Consider the following 18,455-nt stretch of genomic DNA (forward strand, 5'->3'; position numbering starts at 1 on the left):
GTGACAGCAATTTTTTATGCTACAACGAAGCCGTACAATCTTATGTTTCTGCCGCTCAAGTTATCAGGCCTTTCACTGCCGTAGCGAGAGTTGCGCTTGGTAGCAACGCGTAAGTAAAAACGCCATTAACAACCGAGCCTTTTGAAAGCCGTAGGAACGTGTTTGAACACACGTAGTACTCGTCGTATTAAACTGAGAAAAAAATTGTCATTCTTGTCATTGCTGAAAGGGAGAAGAGATCGAAGTGCTTCAGTCCACAATCCCTCGGCGCATATGAGGAAAATCTTGAAAATGAGGTTAGGACTCACCGTTGGGAAACTGTTATGCTTAGTTTGTTTTTGCCTATCTTTTTACTTGTGTAACGTGTGGGTTAGTCGAATAGTCATTGTCAGGCCAACTTCCTTCATTTTCCTTTCCTCGGCCTCTCTCTCCCTCTACATTGCAAGGAACTGCGATATTATTCTTGAGCTGCAAGGTATGTTGGGCTTTCTAGCATGTTACTACTCAAAATAAAGAAAACATCTTAATGCGGCCGTGAAGCATGCTGCCGATATTAGCACCAGCTGGTCGTCAAATCTAGCACCACTGGGACGATGCTGGTGGATGCGAGAGTTAAACGAACCGCTAAAAGCAAGGTTCGCGGCATCACTGAGAGTCTTTCACGAATTAAACAGTCAAAGCCGGACGGGTTGTCTCTAAGCCAACGGGCAATCCTCCGGTTTCCACTATTGTGGTTGGCGTGTTTTTTGCGCAGAGGGGATTTGACTGCGCAAGGAAGCACATCTCGTTGCTCGCTCCGTTTTTTCATGGCCCTGGTATTACGATGCGCCCGTTATGATCCGGTGCCGCTTTGGATGTGATCGACAGTTCGTCAACCAAAATTAATAGACATCTTTAGCATACAGTGTACCATGTTAACGTCAGCACGTTGCACTACGTTACGTTATGCTACCTCGCGTACCGTAGAAAAGCAGCCGAAAAGACTACAAGGATACCGTAATCCCGTACCGTGCCGCAGGAAGTTGTAGCATCAACACGGGTGCGCGTGTTTCGTGTTCGGCGGTGAATAAGCGGACCCTGCGTTGGCATTGGCAGCACAGAGCAATGCTGGCCGCACGCGGATAATCAACCCTGTCTACGCGACGCGAAGAAAACAAAAAATAAAACTGCGTTGGCATTGGCAGCACAGAGCAATGCTGGCCGCACACGAATAATCAACCCTGCCTACAGTACGTAAATAAAATAAAAAAAATACAACAGGCATTTTTTCACTTTTCTTTGCCTTTGTAAAATAAAAAGCAGAGCGAAAAAAAGCAGTATAAAAAAAGGGGGGAGATGGGTGTCGGATCACGGCCCTTTGAGCTGTAGGTGGCGGAAGACGAAGAGGCTACTCCTCGAACCGAACAACAGCTCAGGATGGCTTCACATTTTAGGCCACTGTTGTTGTTGCAGGAAAAATGTCTCCACCGTTTCGATTTTGCTTTACGACGGCCCTTGAAACTGCCACTTGTGATGCATTTCGTAACATCGCACCAAGCTCACTTCTCGGCCTTGTTTCCAGTGCGCTCGTTCACTTACAAAGGAAACTTTAAGCGTCTTCTGCCGATAGCGCAGTCGCGCGGCTGTGCCAGCGCCGTCTGTCGGAACTCATTTACACGTTCTGAAATTCATCCATTGTGTGCACAGTGCCATACTCAGGGGAAGTGAATGTAGTGAGTAAATAAGATACTTCTTAAGTTGCATGTCACTTGACAATGAGGGATTGAGAGTCTTCGGTGAACTTTCGCCAACTTTCGCCAGCACAAATACATTTAAAAACAGCTTCATTCCTAGCACTGCGTGTGAAGTGAATGCCTTACCTTTTCACATTTTCAGTCATGGAATATTGAAACAGGACGTATCCTCCTTGTTTCATTATTTTTCAGTTTTGTATAGATGCCTGCTTTCGGCTCCTTGCTTCTTTTGCTTTTGTTTTGTTGGTTTCATTTGTTTTTCTCTGCTATTATTCTCTGTATATGCTTGTAATTCGTTGTTAAGTGATTGATTTTGCCGCTCGTGCTTGGACGATACAAGGCTTGCAGTATTTGAAATAAGTGAATACATAAAAAAACGCAAATCGTGCGCTCACTCTCTGGACAAGCCACAGCGCTACGCTTGGCATCGGCTGCTTTTTGACGCAATATATACGACGTCAGAAGGAAGTGTAGCTTCGATCCGCGAATATGTAATGTTTATCGTAAGCATGAAGATTGGTGTTCATTGAGGTTAGGGGACAGGAAGGGCGAATTTGGAAACGTAAAAAAGCGTCAACCGTCGCTAATTACGGTATCTCGGTAAAACATGTGTGCCGCGGTAACCTCCGGTAAAAGTCGATCATGTGCGATGGTGTCCGCGAAACTTCAGTATGATCATGGCTTACCAAGATTTTGAGCTGGACTAGTTGGTAAAGATTCACCATCTATGAACGGTAACGGTAGTAAGATGCACTGTATGCTAAACGTCTCTATTAACGTAGCCGTCGCTCGCACTGGTGTTCCCAGCGTTGTCGGCGGGATCATTTTTAATCCTTTTTAAGAGTGGCGTCTTGGGCCACCCATTCTTTCTATTATGACATAGAACGACTCAGCCACAACACACTGTCCAGTCGAACGTGCTGGTCGACGTCACGAACACCGTGATCATATGAAGCCAGAATAAGATCAGATTCTGAATGTGTTTAAACCAGGCCACTTTCACGTGTACAGCCCGACTCCTAATATAAAAAAACACCAGCTTCATGTTGAGAGCGGCAGAAAACGGACTGCTTGTCCGCAAGAATTCTTTTGGAATAAAATGGAGGCATCGTTCTTTATTTATTTTTTCAGGTCATTATTATTCGTGATTTTATTGGTTAGTGATAAAGGAATGCCAAGAAATCAGTTTATTTTATCGGGGCGTGCATATCCTTATTTTGTTTCTATTGCCGTACCTGTTTGGGGCGCTGACTACTTATGGTACAAGAGTTAGAACCCACATTGAAGCCGAGCCATTCGTTGCTTTTGGGAAGAAAGCTGCCAGATCGATCATTGCCTGATTAGGAGGAAAAGAAGGCATTCTGATGTGATAGTTGGAGGTATTGTTGCACTGCCTAATACTTAAGATCACTGTTGGTACTACTTTTGCATTAGTGACCACTTCGATGCAGTCCCTGCGTTTGGAAAAGTTATTGACTCGTCAAACGCACCATATGGAAGCGAGGGCGTTATCCAAAAAAGGAAAACATCAACAAATCACATGTATTGAATGAAGAGGAACTTCTGGGATTTCACAGATATGAGCCGGACGGTGGAACAGATGATCATCAGGCTGCGACTGTGCAATAACATTTTGCCGCGCCGCTCGCGTCGACTGATGGCGGAAGAAAAGGGTGAACCTTCTATGTTCCTGCGAAATGCGATGAGGTCCCACAAAAGGGAGCAAAAACAAAAACTAGCTTCCCTAAGCACACCTATGTAGCATGTGTAAAAGTGCTCCGGCGCTTCTCGTGGTCGGCTGTTTTTGAGCTCTAGATTAGTTACAACGTCGCGAGGGCAATGCAGCGGTGTACGCGTCAATGGGGATGTGTTGGACCGGGCTGGACCGCCTCTATTCTATGCGTAATTTTTACCACATGTCAGTGGTTATAGCGTTTTCTTTTTCAGTCGGTACCAGAAACGGGAACTCGCATAGATGCGTTGCATAAGAACTTGCTTTGTGGCTAGTTGGTTCTTGATTGAAGTTCTTAAAGGCGCAAAAGACACGCACACAGGAAAAAAGGGGGATGACAAAAAAGAGCGCCTCTTGGTGTCATCCCCCTTTTTTCCTGTGTGTGTGTGTCTTTTGCGCCTTTCAGAACTTCATTCGCATAGATCGTTTTGACGCTTTCCCGCATATACCCAGCGAATTGTTTTTCAGTAAAATTCTTAATAATGGAACTACATGAAGGAGTATTTTGATGGTATAAAAATTCAAATAAGAAAGCCTTTTACTATAAGAGAAAAGCTGTCCTCCTGATAATGCACTCGGACGCTCAAACTCAGTCAGCTTTTTCACGGTCATACGTAGACGCTTGCACACAATTACATGGCGAATCAATATCACGACTCTTCAAAGTGTGCAAGCGCAAGCTCTCCGTATCTGCCTTCAACTGCGCAAATGTGCATCAACAGCAGCAACTGTTCTTGTTGCCCGGAAACAACCTGTTACTACATACATTGCTGTTGACACCATGAGAGCACATATTCGGCACCTCACACGAGTTCTCTGTCATCACCTCGCAACGCCTCGCTTTTGCCAATGTAATTGAAGCCCATCGCGCACATCTTCCATCGGAGTTCACAACTGCGTCAAGACCGTGCTCACCCTTATGGAGTCTTCATGAAGCTCGGGTTCACCGCATACATGTTTACCTCGGGTTCACCGCATACATGTTTACACAGATGGATCAGTTCACTCGACCTGTTCTGCGGGGTCGGTGGGGATACCGGCCAGATCCATCTTCATGAAAATGAAGACGACCTATCCAACATATTGAACTGGTGCGGAACTCGCAGCCTTAAGGGCTGCGGTGGAGTTCATCAGTCAAGAACCTCCATATGACTGGACGATTTTCACCGACTCCAAAGCAGCCCTTCAAGCCCTGCAAGCTGCGCTACGCCGCGGGTCACAAGAGCAACTTGTTGCTGAGATCCGTCTACTGTACCACGGCACCGTATCCAAAGGTCATGACATCATTTTCCAATGGCTGCCAGGACACTGTGGTATTAACAGTAATCACCAGGCCGATTCGGCTGCGCGTTCTGCTCACAACGACAGACTTCCAGTGAGAATCTCAATATCAAGACCTCACGCTGCGTGTGGGCTTCGCCCTTTAGCGCTAGAGCTCACACTTTCAGCGTGGAACATGGGAGAGTTTTGCAACCTCCGCCTCAAGGCACTGGACCCTGGACTGCGCCTTCGTCTTCCACATAACTCAGCACGTCGCGAAGCAACATTGTTACGCCGTTTATGGATCGATGTTGCTTTTACTAACCACTATGATTTCCGGATGGGGATGGCCGACAGCCCTGCCTGTGAAAGCTATGGTTGTGAGGAGACCATCGCTCATCTTCTCTGTGAGTGCCCAGCATTTTCGAGTGCAAGACATACACTGTGTTGTTCCCTGGACCGCCTCGATCCTCGCCTATTAACAGTGCAAAAGATCCTCGATTCGTGGCCACAGCAGCCGACTGCCCTCAAGGCATACAAGGCAATCTTTGCCTACTGAATTGAGTGGATTGAGTGACAAATTGTGACAGCGTTTTGCGTGTGTGGGCGTTATGCCTTTTTCCCCTTCTCTCTTTCTCCCTTTTGTCCCCTAATTCCTCTTCCCCAGTGCAGGGTAGCCAACCGGAACCCCTTTCTGGTTAACATCCCTGCCTTTCCCTCCTCCTCTTTATCTATCTATCTACATGGCGAACAGGCGAAAGCGGATAAACAAATTAACTCTACTAAGGTAAAAGAATTACAACCCCTGCGAGCCATCAGAGATTTCTTTGTCGGTGCATTATAGTGCTTCTGAGCAGCTAACTTAAACACAGCTTCTAAGCTAATGGTCACACCAAAATTAAGGCAATAAGAGATTGCGGATCGACACGTACTTGCCAAAAGTAGCCAAACCACAGGATGTTTTTTTTTTGTAGAGTTATTGAGCCCTTAAGGCACCCTTTCAGCTCTAAATCTGCGTAGGCTAAGCAGCCCTTCTTCCCGCCTTTCATGGCCATTTTGTCTTTAGGGGTGCCGTAAGAACTCCACTAAAAAGCTAGGAAGCTAGCACGCTCCCTCTTCACTTTTCGCAAAGACATTTTTTCCTCGTATAATGACGCGCGTGGCATTGCGGTCATAAATGCCTTGCTTTGTACGCAATTATCTTAAAGTTTCCAGAAAGGAACCAGACACACAAGGAGAGAACGTGTGAGCTGTCATTGAACAAAAAGCACTGACGACATGACCAACTTTAAAGGAGTCCGCAATCCCGCACGATTAAAGCACACACATAAAATGTACATAATACAAAATTATGTAGCCTCAACCTACGCTCTGGAATTTACATTTGGCGAAATTTCCGAAAGCCACTGAGTGGTCTAATCGAAGCCAATCTTATACTTCGTTTCTTCGCTGTCTGCCGCACAGGCTCACACTTTCCGGGCAACAAAATGTCAGCCAGGCTCTAACCAATTTTGATTTGGTTGCATTTCAGGACAATGATCCCTGGCCGTCCACGATGGTTTCAGTGCGGGAACCAGGTAATATGATAATTAATTTCTTGGCATCTACCTTACACGTAATAACTGCCGCTGCTGTGTTGTAGCACCAGCTGCAGCCTGAGACCACAAGAAACGTTGTCTTGTTATCCGTGTCATTAATGTAGAGGGTCCACCTGGCGTCAAGAAACACTGGGTTGAAACCATGGTGCTGCCGGAGTTTTGCGTCATCCGAGTGTCCAAAGACTTGAAAATTTGCCTAGGGCCCACGTTATGCAGATCAATGATGAATCGCACTAAAAATTCGTGTCAGTAACGGCTTACTTGCAACTAGTTGCTACAAGTTTTTAAATGACATAGATTTAGCGTGAAAGACAAGTACAAACAACAGGAACACGCAAGGCTGCCTCGACATCTCAACAAAGGTTTATTTTGCCATTCATCAAAATATTACACATGCTAAAGTAAGGCAAAGCAAAGAATGTCATATATTTGATTTCAAAGCACGCAGAACACTGGAATAAATCTAGTGCGGAGGCATGGAGGCATGGAGCAGAGGCCGAGGCATAGAGGACCTCCGACCAATGCCGCCCACACTGCTTTCACTGCGATGAAGCCAGCCACAGCTTTCGGCACTGCCCGTGCAGGCGAATGGGGCTTCATTGCTTCTCTTTTGACGCTCTGCGACCACGCCTCGGCCAGCGACCATTTTTCATCGTAAACATGGGGCAAGAGCAGTATGTGCCGAATCGCTTTTCCGGATCACCATCTTCATCAGCCTCGAGTTTCACGCCGCCACGCCGCACCTACGCAGCCATGGTGAGCGGAAGGTGACGTAGCCCGCGTAGTAGAAACTAAAGACAGGAAACTTCAGAGGCGAGGTTGTTCACCATTGAAGCGCCGAGGAACCTCCACCGACCACACCGCATCAAAACACTGCCCCTACTACGCGGACGCCGCGTACAGAGGCAAGTTCGACCATAAAGCGAGACCGATGAGTGACGCCGCCGACCAGCGAAGCCACAACGACGTGCCTCTGATATGATCACAGCTCCCGAAGAAGCCGAGGTAACACATCAAGGCGAACTTGCAAAGCGAAGACACGAAAGACCGACCTCGAAGTGGCTGCTGACGGTCGCACGGTAACTTCGTTGGTGGACGAGGAGCTGGCTACTCTTTCATTAGTGGACCGTCGGAGGCTGAGCTAAAGAAAGTGACGACCTCTTGGGACGGCCCGCAAATCGGCACCTCTGGAGGCCAGGTTAGAACGCAATCAGAGAGATACTGTATGGGTGGCTGTCAACGGACCAGCCTACCCTTGATCTTTGTAGTCCTGCAGCAGTGGTCCCGCGACGTGGTGAAGATTTCCTGAGTGAACATTGAGTTAGCACAACATTCAATCCAAGTACATCACATTTTTGGCGGAGGAAGCTCTGCCTTCGAAAACAACACCGGAGCAGCCCATCGCCTTCAGTGTGCTCGATGACGAAGCAAGCGTTACATACCGGTCAAGAGTCATTGTCCGGGTGGGTGCCAAGAGTACCGAGGACATCGAGGACATCATCGATGGAAACATGCACTTGCTCTTAGACCGAGGGCTGGCCATCGCTTGAGGCGCGACGGGTTTCCAAGACGAATGAGCTGAGTGCTGCTGTCAATATTCAGGGAATACCGACACCTCAACAGAGTCACGACGAATGCCTTCTAAGAAGTATCCGATGTTCTAGGCGCTTTCCTCCTCTACAGCTAAAACACAGATAATTCGCCTAACCAAGAGAACTAGACAACCTTCGACATGAACACAGCCCTTCCCAGGAATACCAATGGTCACACACGCAGCATTCAAAATTACAGCGACGGCTTGTCGTCTTCATCAAGGTCCGACAAAACGCTTCGCCAAAAATTACATTGTAACCGAAGAACACGCCCCACCTCTCCGCCATAGCCACTACCATGTATCGCCGTGAGAACACCAAGCCATCCGGGATAAAATGGAAGAATTGTTTTGCGACGTCATTCAGCCGTCGAAGAATCCCTCAACGGCACCGGTTGTTTTGGTGAGAGATAGGGAGGGCAAATTTCGGTTATGCATCTTTTTTCACCATTTGAACATACCAAAGAAGGGTGTCTACCCCTTCTCCCGCATCGACGACACAATGGACCGGTTCTGTAACGCCAAGTACTTCTATTCGATAGAGCTGAAGTGTGGCTGCTGGCAAATCCAAGTTGGTGAAACAAATCGAGAAAAGACCACATTCACCATAGCGGTTCGACTCAAGTTCAAGGTGATGTAAATTTGACTCTTTTCCACACCAGTGATGTTTATGCTGGTAATAGATACAGTGCTGGCAGGTCTGAAGTGGGAGATAAGTTTGAAATGGTTTCATGTCTTTGTCTTGGCTTCGAACTTTGAAGACCACATAAAGAGGCTTCGAAAATTGCTCGAAGCAGTGTAGTAATGCTGGCCAATATTGAAAGTTGAAATCGCCACTTCGCCATTGAAGAGCCGCTGTTTTTGGGCCACATTGTAAACAGAGATAGAGCACGCCCTTACCGCAGAACACTGCTTCTGTCGCAATGTTGCCGCAGCCAGACGGCAAGAAAGCTGCTCACAGATTCCTGCCACTTTGTGCCTATTACAGATTATTTTCAAAAGATTACGTCTAAAACATCTGATAAAAAGAGACGTGCCATTTAAGTGAATAGCCCCGCTAGTGAAGGCCATCAAGCAAATTCACCGTCGTCTACAGTCCCCTGCGGTCCTCAGGCACTTTGATGAAAACACAAAAACTGAAATTCATACTTACGCCAGCAGCACGGGCTTCGGCGCTATCCTCGTTCAGAAAAAAGCGGCGGAAAGGAGAAAGTGATCGCGTACGCTAGCCATTCCATGTACAAAACCAAGCCTAACAATTCGAAGACCCAGAAGGAGTGCCTTGTCATCATCTGGGCTAGTTGAAATTCGGGGCCTACCTATAAGAGTGACCACCCAAGGTGGTCACAGATCACCGCGTACTGCACTTCCTTGCCAATTTAAAGGATTCCTTCTGCGGTTTCGCTCGATGGAGCCTGCGCCTCCGCGAGTACGACATCGCCATCGCCTACATATCTGGACGCAAGCACACGAATGTGGACAACCTATTTCGAGCTCTTGTCGACGAGCCGCCGGAAATGGTCGATGAGGACGCTTTCTTGGGAGCGATAAGCGCCTGCGACTTCGTGCACCACGAACGCTCGAACCCTGACGTACAGCGTCCCGTCCAGTATTTGGAGTTGAGTTGAGCTGAGTTGTACGCTACAGGTGCGTCCAGTATTTGGAACGGAAGGCGTCTTAACCCTCATCATCATTCAACCGTGGTTTATCTTCGTACTGTCTAGAAAACGGCTTTTTCATGAAGAAACCCTTCGCCCTTAACAAGACTGCATAGCTCCTTCTCCTTCCTAATCGCTTACGAGAAAAATTCTGCAGGCTTGGCATGACGAATGAACAACTGGACATGTAGGGTTTTTTCGCAACCAGCGCCGTATTCAAGATAAATACCACTGGCCACGACTGTCTACCGATGTCGCGCGGTACGTCAAAACATGCCGGTAGATTCAGCGACTAATGAAGCCACTGATCAGTTCAGCTGGACTATTGAAACCCATGCCACAAACGAGCAATCCTTTTCTCAGGTCGGGATGGATGTCCTCGGCTCCTTCCCAACGTCAACATCGGGAAACGTGATGATCTTCATGGCGACCGACTATTGAACTCGCTACGCCGAAGCAAAAGCAGTGCCGAATGGTTGTGCAGCGGAAGTAGCAAAAATTTTTCCTTTAGCAGATTCGTTTGCGGCACGGCGCCCCAGAAGTTGTCATCACGAATAGGGAAACAGCATTTACGGTCCAGATTTCCCAAGCCATTATCAACTACAGTCAACAAGCCACTGGTGAACTACTCCGTACCACCCGCCGATCAAGAAAGTTATGCCGCGTCTGTATGAAACTATCACCGACATGATCGCCTTTTATGTGGACGCAGAACACAAGAGTCTCTGGAATGCTATCCTCCTCTATGTCGTCTTTGCCTACAACCGCCCAGCAGGAGACCACCTGATGACACCATTTAGGCCTTGCCACGACAGGCAGACAACCATATCGCGCTCGACACTATGCTTTCAAATGTCAGTGATGAAGATACGACAGCACCTATCTTCAGCGAGCAGAAGACGCCCGATGACTTGCCCTACTACAGATCAAAGCGCAGCAGCGGACCGACGTCATATGCCTCATCGACGAAGACGCAACTAGGACTACAAGGGAAGAGATTGAGATTGGGTTTGGACGCCCATTCGCAGGCTGAGATTTAATGAAAAACTGTTGCGCACCCATTTCGACCCCCAATTAGACTATTCGTGAATGATCCCAGCCACGTGCATCTGCTTCAGCTTTGTTACAAATTGTTGTGTTTGATCTGGCATCTTATAAAGATGGTTCCTTGCCAGCTTCAATTTGACGTGGCCAAGAGTGACAGGCATTCTTTTTGACGACCACCGACCAGGCTTGTGGCTGATTGCCGCCGCCGAGTCCTGCAGATCTTTGTGGGTGCAGGTGAACCGGACAAACAAATTTTTTTGGAATCCCGTTTCACTGTCTTCCTGACTGGCTAACCACCGTCACCACTACGAGACAGTAGAAAAGGATGTCGGCTACGGAAGGATCTTGTTTGTGGCAAAAGGAGAGAACGCGGTGCCCACACCGTATCGCGATGGGAGAGTATAGTGGAGGAAAAAAGGACTGAATCGTGTGTTCTCTTGTGGAGTGGTGTTAACGGCGCAACTTATTGGAAGGGAGGACAGTCTCCCATTTTTTATGATTATACAGTCGGCGCTCAATGCTTATATATTGTTGAGAGTTGTGTTTGATCGCTGGGTTAAGCCGTTAGCCTGTGTATGATACAGCTTAGAATGGGGAAAGCGAGAGACACAGAAACGCTGGGCGTGCTCTAAATGGGGCAGTGCATCTGTGCCAAAGGTCACTAATGATGACCCGCAGAGGCTCGCGGTTAAGCACAGTGAAATGTGGCATAAAAAGAGTCCAGTCATCCGCGGTGACTGAGCGTAGGGCAGAACCCTCTGGAAGGTTTTCAGGCCTGCGCGGCCGGCGGTGACGACTCGCCGGCCGGCCGTTTTCGCTAACATATTCGCGCTTGTTGAGGACACTTGGGCACTGAAGCTGAAGCATCAGCACCACAAAAGATGTTCTCAGTGTTCTACGTATAAGAATCGTAAAGTTACCTATTTAAGTCACGCATGGTAATGTGTTGTTGCAGGTGAACACACCATTGTGTTCATTTATTTGCCGGATGAGTCACGAAGAAACAGGTTGTTCTCCGAGATAGCTTCTGAAAGGCGAGTGCGCATTTTCTACAGCTTCATAACTGAGAGACCTGTACATTATTATACAAGGAGAAATCACCAAGCTGAAATGCCCTTGTTTATTTTTATTATCACTTACATGAGACAGAAATTGATGATGAAATGATGATGTAACAAAAACGAATGATTCTAAAGGTGTCCGACAAGCTTTTTTAATGCACACATGCATTTACAGGGCTGAAAATAAAAACACTGCCGACAAATTTCACATACGCGGATGCTAGATTGCGCTTAACACGCATAATTTTTACTTACATTGAGGGACACACAGCATACAATTTACAAGCGAGCAATCCAGACAAAACACGTTGTAATTAACAAATTCAGAATTATTCAGCATAACAGCAATCAAGTAGAAAATATACTAATATGCGTGGCAAGAAAGTAAGTGAGCACTGAGCAACTTATACTTAATTTTCAATACAGACATGGGCATTCGTGTATTTCTTCCCTGTTCTGGAATCTATGTACGTCGCAGTTTGCTCGATTGAACTTGAGTCGAGATGATCAGAGCACAATTGAACGGATAAAAATATGCGTCTTTTGCTTTCTTCGGTGATGTCAACAATGCAATGGGCTTGCAAAATGCCGTATTGATTACTAACTGCAGATACTAGCAAGTGATGCTCCCGCAAACCTCAGTACGTGGTGGGGAAAAAGTAGCATAAATTAGAATGAAAGATGAGATTTCCAATAGAGCTTGTAGTTTCCGTGAAGTTCTTTCGATTAATGGCACGCATCCACTTCTTGAGCATATTCCTCATTTTTTAGGAAAAAAAATACTTGCACTTTCTTCGCAGTAACAAGATTTCCGGTGCATCCCGGGCCACAACAATAAGTCAACATTGTGCGGGCCAGGAAGAAAACGAAGATAAGACAAAATACGCCTATTTTTGTCGCCTTGTTTCTGGCCATTGAGTCGGCCCCAATAAGGGTTCCCTGCAGTATCTCTCGGGCAATTACACTTTCAGACAGCCTTTCCCTCTTTACAGCGCTCGAAAAATCCAGGGATACTTCTATGAGGCGTCCCCTTCGGTTTTTTATTCCACCACAAATTACAGAAGTACGCTTTCACTGGGTCTCTGGGCACCGTGGCATTGCTTCTAATGAGAGGGCTGAATTTTTAGCAAAGCAGGTCCTTGGTGGACGTATTGCCCCGTTCGTTCCCAATACTGTCTACTTGAGTGTAGCAAGCTTCAAACGATTCCAGCGTCTCCACTAGTTCAGCCATGAGCCTCTCCTGGCTGCAGTGGATTTTCAACACGTGGTATTTTCTTGAAGTGTACAGATGTGCAGTTCGAGGAAATGTTAAGTGTCTATGACCCTCCTGTGCTGAAGAATACCGCGACTAAATCTCTATTTATGTCGTTCCGAGTTATCTCTGACTAACCTCTGTGAGTCTAGTGGCGAACTTGAGTCCATAGATCACTTGTTCTTCATTTGCCGGCGGTTCGCTTCTATCCGTAGAACGTACTTGGAGATCTCCCTCGCTCGACTGGGGCTCCCACTATCTATTCCGATTCTCCTCTTTTTCGGGGAATGCGCCAAGGAATCTGCCTTGAAACGAATGTGCGGTTTAATTCACGAATTTATAATTGCATCATGTAGTTTCCTCTGCTAGTTTGAGAATTAGCTACTTTTTTATTTTTGTGTTTATCTCCATTTTTATTACAAATCCGAGTCTAGGTCTCAAAATTATCCAATTACCCTACTCCTTGCCCATGAGTGCGTTTGTATCAGTAATGCACCCTGGCCAATCCCCCACCGTGGGTATGTGCCATTAAGCCTAAGGATATCATCATCATCAATATCATCACCAATTGCAGTTGCTGCCGACAAAGAACAACAGAAAAAAAACACGTAATAACGTTTTCAGCGGCAACAGCGAAGCCTAACAGCCAAGCGAAGATACCCCGGAGCAAGCAAACGGAGTGACTTCGGTACCGCTGGAGCTGCACTGTTGGCTAGACCGGAGCGAAGTGACGTCTCAGCTAAGAGCGTAGGCCTGAAAATCTGTTCAGACAGATCTGGCATACGGCCGTGTCTCACAGAATCGAGTAAGGTAGTCCACACAAAGGAGTATCGACTGACTGCCGTTGGAATAATTGTCCACTGGACCTAGTGGCTCAACGCCTACTTACTCAAATGGTACTCGGGAGCAAGTAACAGCCTGAAGGCGGCCTAGCTAGCGCTGTTATCACGCTTTTAGAGTTAACATTTATAGCACCCTGGTAAATACCCTTTCAGTCGTGGCACGCATTTCGGGCCACTAGAAATGTTAGTGAGCGCTGTATATCTTGTTATTTGATGCCAGATCTACAGATAGTGGATTCAGTTGCATGATATACAAGAGAAGGAACATAATTTGCTAGGAACTACTGGTCGGAATCATTGACGTATAGGGGAGTAGTTTTTGTTCGCAAAAGTTCCTCACAGATATGGAAGTCGTCCGCTGTCCATCGGTCCCGAGCCGCATCAGGGACATGCTTCATGGTTTTGTCTTTCTCTTGCTTAAGTTTAAATGCACTCACTTCTTGAATTTTAGCCGTGCGGTGGTGAAAATTACAGGCGTCACAGTCGGCCACAGTGAATGGTAGTCGACAAAGTTATGCACCCTTCTTAGTAACAGCGTTCAGACGACAATAATAAAAACAGGAGCACCTTGTGCCGCCCTTTTTATGGACAAGATTCAAAGGAGCTGTTTGCAAATCGATTACTTTTAAAAGATGCCCAGAGTTACCACTCTTTTGCGCTTCATCTCTGATTTCTTTGCGTTCACGTGGAGACATGGGGTGTCTATTGTTCGATAGGCTAGGGTGAGCAACATGTCGTTGTAAGTAGGGGTTGTGAGGAAGGACTCGGAGGCGAGCCCGCTTGCGACGAAGAAGGAAACACCAAGTGTGATGCTCAAGAAGGTCAAGCAGATCACGTCGCTGGTTCGTACCAATGGGCTTGTAAATCATACGTCTGAACTTTGTATCGCCTAGGGATGCAGTGGCTGATGATTCCAGGATGTGAGTAATCAAGGTCATTGGTGTTGACGAAATGGCGGTGAACCAGTGAGCAGAACTGCGGCTTCTGTTGAATTCTAATTTTCTAAAATGCGATTCAGGCTCGGATGACAGAAAGTAAGGAATGAGGCGCAGCAGTGGTTTTTTACCGTAAAAAAACAAAAAAAAACGTTAAGACAGTTTAATTAAACGCGCTGAGTGTGGGACTGGCACATGAAGCCGCCCGAGCCATTGTGGCAGACGCGTGTGTGATGGGATCATGCGGAACGCAAAACACTTCTGCAGTGAGGGAAGCGTCCCACAGGGCAACGAGCGAAACATTCGTGTGCGCAAATCTCACAATTTAATTAGTCGTTTTCTGTTCCACAGAGTTCAAAAAAGGCGATCCCGAGAGTAACGTCATGGATACACCAGGAAAGCAGCGTCGTTTTCATGTTAAGTGCCGTGCCACCCAGGTAACTTTATCGTCAGAAGGCTTACAAAATCTAAAGATAAAACTTTGAGTCCCGAACAGGCGAAATATAGCGTTTAGATTTAATGCGCTGTTAGAAGTTGCAGCGTTGTTTCACGTAGCTTCCTTCTGCGCATCTGGGTGACCGTCGGCGGCGGAAAAGGCTTAGGTAATCACAGCCTATTTAAATCAAACATTTTCCAGGGAGAAAACCTAGCACGCAGTGCGCTGTCGGTTCGCGCTGCACAGGCTCGTTGGTCGCTGCGGCCATGGCTAGTTGTAATGTGGATACATTGCGTGACTGATTGAAAGATTGCCCCGCAAAAACTATTGTTTCTTCTCTTCAGGACTCCTTTTGAACTCCCTCAATTTTACATTGCATTTAAACACATCGGTTCCCTCAAACGTTAATAATAAAAATATCAGCTCTTTTAGTTATTTCTTAACTTGGGGGTGATACCTAAGAAAATTGTTAGTAACCAGGACGTATCTTCCCGTTATTGATCTGAGACACACTGCCTTTTGGGCTTATAGTTACTTGAAATTATAGGAAACTAATCATTTTTACGTTTTCATGTGAGATTGTGTTTTCTGTGCTGGGATGAGTTCTTTCACTGTTGTATTTCCATTTTGCAACTACACTACGTATTACGGATCGCCTTGATCACTGGCTCGCTTTCTTTCAGGTATAGGATAGGTGTTGACTGTGTCATGCTGTTGTCGCCATCCCTTACCTTGCGTTCACCCTTAATATCTGGGAAGATACTGGCGTGCAGGCTAGTTAGTTTTTCAGCCCAGGTGTATTCGTTTAGTTCCCCTTGTTTGACATCGTCCTCGTCCCGTTTGCTTGCGCCTTTCACCCCAACTTGGGAATGGAGCAGCGTAGCATACCCACAGCGCCAAAATCAGCGGGCTATACGTATCCCTAAATTAGCCGACTCGGAGTCACAACCTCTTAATTGTAGTCTCCACCATCCACCGAAGGACAACTTAGGCAATAAAATTGAGCCAGAAGCCCCAATATGGAGCATGATGCGTGTAGCACCTTTCCTAATCAGTGACTCTCAAAATATACCGTAGGCTTTGTTCAGACCTGTGGTTATCGAGTGCCAGTTGAGTGGCAGTGGCCGTCGTGTTATATCGTCATGCTGTTAATAATTACACAATTACCTACTTCATTCGTCCCAGGAAAGCAGCTGAAATTTATTCAGGTTTCAGTCGACGGCCTCGCATTATCACTTTATGTTCTAGCGATTTCAGAAGGAAATAGTCAAGAATTTTATATAATCTGTGGTTTACTTTTGTGAGTAATTATTGTAGTCATTTCTGGCAACCGCTTTCACATTTAAGGAGCTCTGTGGTACACATTACACGGCTTTTTACCCATGGGTGATTTAACTCTCGTATAGAACTTTTCTAGACTATTGTAATGGTGACTAGATGACAGTGGCTAGTCTTGTGCTGCCTTCATGTTTTTTGACTTCTTAAGCCGATATATTTTGATGTTGTCCCTGCTTTTGTAATATTTACTGACAATGTAGTTATGCCCTTATTTTTCAGGGGTCATGTGCAGATTTGTCGCGCCTCATGTAAATGACGATAGGAGAGCCCACATTTAAAATTATATGTCATTGATACGTATGTGCTCAAAACTGGCCAAGAACTATGAAATACCACCTAATGATCGATAGCTTCTCGAGCGGACTTCTTATGGAATGAGCCTTATCCTGCAGTGTAAGGCTCATTCCATAGCGTGTTTCGTTGAAAGGCTCTCAGGTTCAGTTCCAAAAGGGTTCTTGTAGAGGTAGAAAATTTTAGTAACTTTTTTCTTTTCCAAGTCATTTCGTCTCCTTCGTCAACTGTGCCGAAGACGCAAGATATGAGGTTCGAGTGTACCTATATATTGTATCTATTTATTACATTAAAGCTGCCTGTTGTGGGAATGTTACAAGGTAGTGGTTCTTTACAATACTATGGAGGTCGAGTAATGTTTTGGTGATGAGGTGCATTCATCACTGTTTACTCAGTGAGCTTAACAGTGGGGTCGCACCCTTACAAACACAAGTTCATAGGCCATCCCCTTCTTTGAAGAGATCAGGTTGCACGAGGAAACATTTTATGTAAATTTTATTGTTATTTGGTAGCTGCGGTGGCTCAGTTGTTATGGTACTCGGATGTCGACCAGGAAAGACGCAGGTTTGATCTCGGCCCGGGCGATCGAATTTCGATGGATGCGAAATTCTGGAGGACCATGTACTGTGTGATTTCAGTGTGCGTTAAAGAGCCCCAGGTGGTCGAAGTTTCCGGAACCCTTCACTACTGCTTCCATCATAGCGTGAGTCACTTTGCGACGGTAAACCCCATAAACCATAAACCTTATTGTTGTTTTAACCAGTAGAGATCTTCGCGTACAATATCGAGCACCTGCAGGTAGGGTTCGTTCTCAGCTTCTGCGTCATACCTGTTGCGCCTCTTTACAGGAGATGCATTATATGATCTGGAGAGCAGAATTAACGAGGAACTTAGTAAAATTTCGTAGTGGTTCGCAAACAATCGACTCACACTTAACACCGAGAAAACAAAGTATACTTTATTTCACTCAAGGGAAAAGAAAATTTGCTGTGATAATTTTTTTCTAAACTTCAACGGTACGTATTTGCTTAATGTCTCCCACACCAAGTACTTGGGTGTAGTCTTTGAATCGGACATGCATTGCAAGCAACAAACTAAAAATGGTTGCTCTAAATTAGCTTGTGGCTGTCATATTTTATTAAGGGGGAGGGAATGTTTTGGTGCTCCCATTTCACGCATATTGACTTCGCTTTTATCTGTAGTCACTTATGTTCCTGTCTAGAGACATGTGGCGGTACTTATAAAAAGTATTTAGAATCAATTTTACGCTTTTATAAACGTGCTGTTCGTACCATAACCTTCTCAAAGGCAACCGACCCTAGCGGACTACTCTTTCAGCAACTGCGAATATTACCGGTATCAGTTGCATACAAACTAAAGATAGCTCAAATAATAAACATAGTACTAAGAACTAATGATTCAATTCCTCATACACTGTTTAGATTGCCGCTGACACAAACAAGAGCCGGCACTAATAATACATTTAACCCACTGCCTTGTCCAGACACTTACGGTCAAAGTCTATTAGAGTACAATGGCGCTCAGATATGGAATGAGATTCCCGATGACATCAAACTGAAACATATTTTTTCGGCCTTATTGAAAAACATTTTTCTGGTCTGTCCAGATCTGTGGCACTGAATACGTTTGTGTTTGGTTTTGTACATTTATAATCCTTTTT

General features: G+C 46.0%; 1 long non-coding RNA gene across 5 annotated transcripts in view; it reads left to right on the forward strand.

Annotated features, from left to right (window-relative positions):
* LOC144107057 (uncharacterized) overlaps positions 1–18,455 on the forward strand; it is a 74,881-nt gene that overhangs the window by 50,348 nt on the left and 6,078 nt on the right. For 2 of the 5 annotated variants that reach the window (XR_013309207.1, XR_013309205.1), the window contains exon 2: positions 6,257–6,302. The exons of 1 other annotated variant lie outside the window; for it this stretch is intronic. This is a non-coding gene — a long non-coding RNA (uncharacterized LOC144107057). Of the gene's footprint in view, positions 1–6,256; positions 6,303–11,574; positions 11,654–15,060; positions 15,147–18,455 lie in introns of those variants that run through there. 2 more of the 5 variants (XR_013309204.1, XR_013309208.1) reach the window with 2 other exon arrangements.

The sequence above is a fragment of the Amblyomma americanum genome, chromosome 10 (genome assembly GCF_052857255.1).
Source record: "Amblyomma americanum isolate KBUSLIRL-KWMA chromosome 10, ASM5285725v1, whole genome shotgun sequence".
In the NCBI taxonomy this organism is placed as follows: domain Eukaryota; kingdom Metazoa; phylum Arthropoda; class Arachnida; order Ixodida; family Ixodidae; genus Amblyomma; species Amblyomma americanum.